Below are 8,841 nucleotides of genomic sequence, written 5' to 3'. Positions count from 1 at the left end.
CAACCAGTCGATCTATAGATCTAGTTGCCACCGAATAGGCTGCAAACAATAACTGAAGAAGGAAAGATGCTCCATCCTTGTTTGCAGCCTAGTAGATGGCAACCAGACTTACAGATCGATCTCCATGTGATGTACAGATCTACAGATTACGAGTCCGACGCGATATTGTAAAACAACGGATTAACGCATTGATCGATGAAAATCCGCTGCCACGATACGGATCATTTGAGTACAGACACGCGTTGCGTCGCTGTTTCACAGAGGATCGTCGATCGTTCGCGATGTATCTAGTCTAGTTGATCGATTCGAAAAAAGTGACTGCAAGGCAGCCGGGCGCGCCCATGGAGTTACTTCCGGATCGAGTGATGCAACGAGTGTCTATAATTGCGGGACCACGTTTATTTCTTCGTCTAATGAGTTCGTAACACCTTCATACGTCGTAAATAAAACGTGGGAAAAGGAAAGGGGGAGAAATCAGACGAAAATAAAATACAGAAAGAAGTAAAATAAAATGGAAATTGAATATTGAAAGAGGAAATTCGAGCAAAACTAAAATTAGGAAAATGGAAAATGAGGCAGGAACAAAATGCTAGCAGAAGAAAGATAAAATGAAACTATGATAAAATAAACCATGAAAAGTTGAATTTACGGGGATCGACTTCGTGTTAACTCTGGGGGAACTATTTCTTGTCGTTCAAATATTGTAATCTTCTCCTAAGCATTATGTTAATTACTTTTTCTATACTTATACAGTGGGTGTAGAAAGTACTCGTACATCGATCAATTTCCAAAAAAAAAAAACTGTGTAAAATTGTAATTTATTAACTTATTTTTGATAAACAATGACAGTCTATATGTTTCTCGAAAATCTCTAGAATAGATAGAGAAAAATAACTATGTAAGTTGTGAAATTAACAAGAGAAAAACAATTAATCGATAGAAATATTGAAGCATAAGTATTCGCACAACTGTTTAATGTTTAAAGCTTCATTAAAGAAAAAAGAAATTTACATTAATTTATAAATATATAATACTTCGTGGAATTTCTTTTTGATTTTATAATTATTGCAACTCTTCTAAGCATTAAATTAACTAAATTATAAGTTATTCGAAATAACTACAGCTTTTTTTAAAAATACTTTACTGGAAATTTGATGTTGTCTAATTCGTACGGGGCGATAAACTAATGTGTTTCCATTACAAATTGCAAACAGTATGCAAGAATATAAAAAAGATTGAAAGTAAAGTTCATGTTACAATATTTGCAGAATAAAATAAATTCCTATTTAGGTTAAATTTTTCTAGGCACGTTCGCGAAGATTTTATTTTGCATAAAGATCCGCAGTCTAGTCAAAGGAATCGTACAAATACTTATTGCTCCTATACTTTTACCCACTTTTCGCACTTGTTTTTGTTAATTTCACAAATTATATTAACCAGTAAATGTTGTTTGGACTATATCTATCTTAGAGACTTCAGAGAGTATGTAAAATATCATTGATTATAAAAAAAAAAGAAGTTAAGAAACTACAATTTCACACAAAAATTTTTTGGGAAATTGATCGGTGTACGAATACATTCTACACCCACTGTAAAGATTGGTTCGCGAGTGTTTTCGATCACGACCTCCAACACTGCTTGATATTTTTGATTGTACCGCTAATGTTAATAATAACGTTGGTCTCGAACGACAGGTCGAGCACAATTCGTACGAGCGAGTTCACGCGTCACCTCATTCCGTTCTGACGAGAACGCGACGATCGCGTTGCTGTTACGTGTCCTATTGTAATTCCGTGATTGTTTGAGCTCTGCCGATAAATTATTTCCACCTTGTTGCCTGTTTGTTAATAGCTGCTCACGTCTTATCTGTTCAGCCCGAACACGCCGATTACCGACAACAAGAACCGAGCGCGAGTCGCGGTATGTATTATTCAGCAGAGCGAACGCAGAAGCGAGCTGGATGGAACGTGGTCGTTAAAGGCCCGTTTCTACGTGGCATAAGGTTACCACTTTTAATCATCCGACATTGGCAGTCACGACTTTTGCCATCGTGAAAACCTCGATGTCGCAACGTTATAAATTTGTTACGTACATACGCAATAAAATTATCGTAACGAAATTATTCATCGAAGTTATGGCAATTTTCAAGTGAACGTTAACGCCGTCCATTTCTATCGTATCGAGACAATTTCTTCGAGGTCAAAATATAAGATACCAGAAATTAAATATAAATGTTAAATGATCTAATCTCCAATTGTCTCGAAACGAAATTTTAACTCTGTATGAATTTTCAAGAGTTTTAATTAACCAACGTCCTTAATTCCTTAACCAACGTGTTAAGGGATAAAACTATGAGGATTCCGCATACGGTAACGCGCTGACGGTTTGCCAATCGATTGCTCCTAACCAAAAGGCTCGAACTGGTTCGTAACGCGATACACTAAAGTTTTCTAGTTTTGTCTTCACGCAGCGTCAACTGCACATAACGTCTACTTTACTTACTCGGTCCTTGACTGCTTTCATCAATTAACAACATGCACGACCTTCGCACTACATCTTTCACTTTCATGACATGTGTTCGACATATTAGTAACGCTGTCGATATCGCATCTAGACGATTAGATCCTACGAAATGCTTCTGTCACGGTTGACGATGTTTAAAGCGTGATTAACACGTTGGTCGCCACGTCACCCAGAAACAGGTGACAGGACTTTCCATTAAGGAACTAAAAATATTAATTTCAAAGGTGAGACAATGATGAAAATGGATCTGGACAGGATTCGTGAATTTGACGACGTTAAAAAATTAAATACTGCGACAGATATTAAATTATCTGATGTTCAATTGTATGGAGACAACATTTTAACTTTATAGAAATTTGAATGAGTTTTAGCTTGGCAGCCAACGTGTTAATATCTTGTCCAGAGAGTACCTTCGCATACCAGTTTCTCAGATTTCTTTATACTACTTGGTGAATATATTCGCTACATGTGCGTACACTCGTTGTTATTATCATCGGCGATAAATATAAAATTATGTATATAGAGGTATAACTAATTCATAGAATAGTATTAGATAAATGAAATGAATTATACTTATCGAAAGAAAATTATAACAGCTTGAAATAAGTTATAACAAGCACGTCTCGAATAAGTGTAATCGATAATTATTTTTCAATAAAAATATAGAGATAAGTTTATCGTAACGATTCTGTCTTAATAGTGTGATATTCAGCCGGAATTAAATTCCTTCGAGTTCGAAACAAATTCTCTGCCAGAAATTGCCTGGCAGAGTGTGACAATCGATGTTATCTACGGCCTCGGAATTAGACGCAGAAACGAGAGATAGGAATTTTTCCTCATTGCTGCGAAGGTACCCTGGATCGCGATTTACAATCACAGTTTCAATGAAAAATTGACAACCGTCGCGTAATTTCCGTCCATTTAAACGCGAATTCGATTACGCTTCGTATTAATTAACGCTTTCGCATATTTCAGAGAGACAGGTGATCTTTGAGATTAAGTTCGAAAACTCGACAGCATCTGGCCTCTACGCAATATGGATTCACTAGATATGTGTCGGTGATTTCCAAATTATTTGAAAGACAAGATATACAAAAATAAACTTTTTACGTTTCTTTCGAATGAATTTAAAATCAAGTTGTTTTTGAGTCGAGTTCGGTCAATCGAATTTTTTACTCATTGAAAATGTACAAATTATTTACACTTCCTGTGATATATTGCAAGTAAGGTGATAAGTTTATTTATGATAAATTAATACGATACATTTAGTAGAAAATGTTTACTCGAACAACATATCTACTTGATAAATTTATATTTCATTTTTTTTTTCAAATAGAGTTTGTAAGAATGAGTCCATAGGAAGAATGGCGCTAGATGGCAATAAACGCGACGAACGTTGAAGCACGCGATGCTCATTGAAACAAGGTCGGAATATGAGAGACAAACTAGACGCATATTTATGAAGCACCTACACTCGCATCTATAACACCTTTTTTTTTACTACACGACCAATCGAACGAGTTCGAACGCCTGGCGACACATTTACTTTAGTTTTTCCGTATTCTACACGCGCATATAGACGGCCATTCGCCGCATAACTCCGTAATGTCGTCTCCAGCTTCACTATACGAAAGGGACTAGACTAGTCGACGTCGACTACTAGACGCCATACACGTAACGATTTATTCATTAGATCCAATTACATTCGAATATGTTCTCTACCTTTAACTATTTGTTGTAAGAATTTTATATCATTCTCCAAATTTTATGTTATTCTTCAGATACTATTTTCATCTACCACTTTCATACTGGTTTTCTTTTCAACAAAGTAAGTGGAACGAGGTTTTATATGATTGTTTATTTTATTTTATCATATTTTATTTATTTGTTACCGCTACAGCCTCATACCATATGTATAATATTCGCCACAACTCACTTTAAGTCTTATTTATGGAGCATTAACCGAACGAATGAAATAAACATTTGTTTATTTTAACAGCGATAAAAGAATGCTCCAGCTTCACTATACGAAAGGGACTAGACTAGACGACGTCAACTACTAGATTTATTGTACTATAACGTAAAAAACGCCATACGCCATAAACGCAACGATTTATTCATTAGATCCAATTACATTCGAATATATTCTGTATCTTTAACTATTTATTGTAGGAATTTTATATCATTCTCCAAATTTTATTTTATTCTTCAGATACTATTTTCATCTACCACTTTCATACTGGTTTTCTTTTCAACAAAATAAGTGGAACGAGGTTTTATGTGATTATTCATTTTATTCTATCATATTTTATTTACCTATTGCCGATTTATACGATTATCTATTCATTTTATTTCGTCATATTTCGTTTGATTTATTTGTTACCGCTACAGCCTCATACTACATATACAGGGTGTCCCAAAACTCGGGGAGGAGCCGGAAATGGGGGATAGCTGAGACGATTCTGAACAACAATTTCCTTTGCAAAAATGTCGGATGGGGCTTCGTTAAGGAGATATTAAGCGAAAACCTCGACCAATCAGAGCGCGCGTAGACCGTTGGAGCGGCCGCGGTAGCGAAGGCTACGCGCTAGGCAGCCGCGCCCAATGTCCTTCGATGCACGTCGAGTCACTTGTTCGCGCACAAGCGCGGCCGCCAGCACTAGCCTACGCTACCGCGGCCGCTCCAACGGTCTACGCGCGCTCTGATTGGTCGGGGTTTTCGCTTAATATCTCCTTAACGAAGCCCCATCCGACATTTTTGTAAAGGAAATTGTTGTTCAGAATCGTCTCAGCTATCCCCCATTTCCGGCTCCTCCCCAAGTTTTGGGACACCCTGTATAACATTCGCCACAACTCAATTTAAATCTTATTTATGGAGCATTAACCGAACGAATGAAATGAACATTTGTTAACTTTAACAGCGATAAAAGAACGCTTTGAAATTCTCGCGGCGCGAAGGGGTTAAACTGGAATACAACCTGTCGTGGGATGTCGCCATGTTAGATGACGCACCATTAACGCGACAACTGCTGGAATTCGACGTGCGACTCATCGTACAACAAATTATTGCATCCGTGACCCCTTTATCGCGACGATTTGCCCATCCACTCGTCGATAGTTCTAAAAGTAGCATGAGGAGTATTACTTTCGGTGCCGTCGCGTTATCGTTCGACGACTCTCAGGTTCGATTCGATGAGAGAACGTATCGATGAATCGTGGCCAAAAGATAGACGGGTTGCACTCGTCGCACGTGCGATCGCGATTAGAAAAGCCAGACATCGATCGTGTGTCCAACGAGTTTGGGCTCTCTTATGTAAGTAGAACGAAAGGAAATCTCAGATAAGATAACGACTTTAATAAGGCCCCATCCCGAAGCTTGTTGACCATTAGACTTGTTTGTCGTTTGACGGCTCGTACGAACTCGGAGATTCGACGCGAAAATGGCGTAGTATCGCTAAACGCGAAATTGGACATTATTCGAACCGGTATTTCGAATTTAGATGAAATTACGATAAGATCTAGGCTCTAACAGATTACGTTTGTTGACGCGTGAAACTGCTATTTAGAAAATAAGCTACTCTCCAATTTAGAAGAAGCTGCGAAGTCGTTTGACTAATGTGCCAGTCTTGCATTTGTTCGTTCTTTATATTTATTTCATTCTTGCTTTTTATTGTTTTGCGTTTGTATTCGAATTTCCTTAGATATCTCCCTTCGTAATTCCTCCATTAGGAATGCCAAGATCCTGTAGCTCGGGTACCTCGGGATCGCTAAACCCGTACTGTAGCTACAATCAAATGTAGCTACAGCCCCTGAGGGCTGAACCATATGAAATTCAAAACGTGAACGACTGTACCGGAAGAAATTTTGCGCGAACTGACGGTCGTAATCATAGAGATGTTATAGATAGAATAGGCTACCTGTATCTGTCTACCGACGCATTTTTAAATCATTTTTATGTTAACGATAAATGGTTATTTTTGAATTACAGGTCTGAATATATCGAAGTGGTTGAAAACAAATAACATCCATGCATCCCTTAACATATTGACTGTCAAACGAATATTCTTGAAAATTTCTGCTAAGATTAAATATTATTTAGACTATCGGAGTCTAGGGTAATGAAACATTTATCGTGGTATTTAGTTTTGTAATTACATCAAAATTCAAGAATTTCGTTTAGATTCATTTCCTGTGATGTCTAACTTTCAGAATTAATCTTTTTAGTTCTTGAGTGAAAAACACTGTCACCCATATATGGGTGACATGGCGATCAACGTGTTAAAAGGTGGAAAGGTTGTGGAACAAAATGGCACCTATGTTATTCAATAAATATATACTAAAATTCAAACGTATTTTTGAATGTTTCTTAGAAATTGCCACGAATTTTCTGGACAACCTAATACTTTACATTCGCGTCAATAAAAGTACAGAGATGAAACGTTTCCACTTACGGGCAGGCTTGTCTCCCCTGTTCTATTTATAATATCCCTATGATCCTAACACTCCTAACCATTGGCCAGTGTTTTGATTCGGTGTCGTACACAACTCGTTGTACTCGCTTGTAGGTCGCAGCAACGAACCACCGATGTTTTTTTCAGCCGTGTCGTTCGACGACAGGTAACGATCTTCGTTTCGCGCTAAATCAGTTACACTATAAGTGCAACATAACGGGCACGTGCGTTTCTCGGTAAGAGCGTGACTATATTATATCTGCGTATCTAGCGAAGAAGTGAGACAAAGTCCACAGGTGACTTAAATTGGAAACGAAAGGGAAACAAAGAGACACATACTCGAGCGAAAGATGAATCATTTTTAGCGAACACTTCGAAGATGGTACCGTAATAACGGTATGGTATTGGGGGTAATTCATTTGTTCGATGTCACAGTTAAGTTACAAAAGTAAAAAAAAAAAATTGTTACATTTATTACGTTTTCACGTGTTTCACGCAATATATATATATATTTATATATTCTCTTATTATCTTATATTCTAATATATATAATAAGAATATATATATATTCTTATTATATATATATATATATATATATATTTTTGGTATATACTGTTCTTTCTTTGTATAAAAAATGATTATATATATATATATATATATATATATATATATATTGTATATTGCGTGAAACACGTGAAAACGTAATAAATGTAACAATTTTTATATACATACTGTTACCAAAATGATTATATATTTTGTGTTTTATGTTTAACATATAGTAACATATACTATACGATTATATATTTTATATTTTGTGTTTACTTAAAGTTTAATAAAATAATATAACAAAATATACATGTCGAATTAAGTAACCTCCTCCTTTTTCGAAGTCGGTTAATAATTTACTGAACGTTGTCTGTCCCTATTACGTTTTCTATCACGTGGTTCTAATATCAACCACGATCTTCCAGATTTTGTTCAGTATTGGTGTAACGCAAGATAAATATTTTTATATCGTTTCGCGTCGTTAAACATATACGTAACTCTAACGGTTTCAGAATACCTATAAATGACCTATAATCAAAAATTGTCCAAATAAAGTCGAGTTTGGGCAAATGTTCGAATTTTGATTCTAATTCATGAACGAAATCCAATACTGACACGCGTCGCGCGATTCGAAGCATTTTTTCGAGGAACGTTCGCATCAAGAGTCGCGAGTGTGACCATCCAGCAACGTTAAAGCAATCGAAAGCGATTTAGTTTGTTCAAACGATTCGAGCGTGGAATAGTCCAGTAAATAGGTCGCGCGGCACGATTTTTCGATTACGAAACGCGCCTAAAGGTGTGTATTCCCTTTACAAGTTTCCACGCAACGTTGCTCTACGCATACGCATTCGATCGATGAGTTGCAACCCTTCCATTTAAATTTCCGTCGAGCGACGAACCGAAAGGACTACCAAGGTCTCGGTCTTCTCGTGCGAGAATCGAGTTCACCTATTATTAATGCTCGCGCCTTGAAAACGGCTCATCTAGATCGCGATCCTTGGGATTTACTTGTGCATATCGAGCACGTCGAACACACCTTGCTCGATTAATCGTAAAATTCACCTTTGTGCGTTGTGCCTTCTCTTTGGCTCGCAGTCGCGACACGCAATGTACTCGAAAAGTCTCGAAGAATCGCGGACGTTTATGCAAATTTTATACGCATAGATGGAGAACCGAAACTTAAGGTATGTTTTGTCTCCTAAACGTTGTATCGTGCATTTTACTATTTATATTTTATATATTCATGCATTTGATTTGAAATCAATTCTGTGCCTTTCTAAGGTAAGCATATCATTCTTCCTTCAGTCACACATTCCATATA

At 36.8% G+C, this 8,841-nt stretch overlaps 2 protein-coding genes across 3 annotated transcripts in view; one reads left to right on the top strand and one right to left on the bottom strand.

Moving 5' to 3' along the window:
- The window catches only part of LOC128886639 (probable glutamate receptor), a 39,025-nt gene that overhangs the window by 2,821 nt on the left and 27,363 nt on the right, over positions 1–8,841 (top strand). The window contains exon 1 of one of the 2 annotated variants that reach the window (XM_054141702.1): positions 8,693–8,704. The exons of the other annotated variant lie outside the window; for it this stretch is intronic. The gene's annotated coding sequence lies outside the window, so the exon portion shown is untranslated. Of the gene's footprint in view, positions 1–8,692; positions 8,705–8,841 lie in introns of those variants that run through there. 2 annotated transcript variants of the gene reach the window in all.
- Positions 1–8,841, bottom strand: part of LOC128886644 (putative inorganic phosphate cotransporter) — a 52,990-nt gene that overhangs the window by 39,827 nt on the left and 4,322 nt on the right. The window lies entirely within an intron of this gene.

Source organism: Hylaeus anthracinus, unplaced genomic scaffold (assembly GCF_026225885.1).
Source record: "Hylaeus anthracinus isolate JK02 unplaced genomic scaffold, UHH_iyHylAnth1.0_haploid 11985, whole genome shotgun sequence".
NCBI classification, from domain to species: domain Eukaryota; kingdom Metazoa; phylum Arthropoda; class Insecta; order Hymenoptera; family Colletidae; genus Hylaeus; species Hylaeus anthracinus.
The sequence above is the reverse complement of the archived record's forward strand: the minus strand, read 5'-3'. Positions and strand labels throughout refer to the sequence as shown.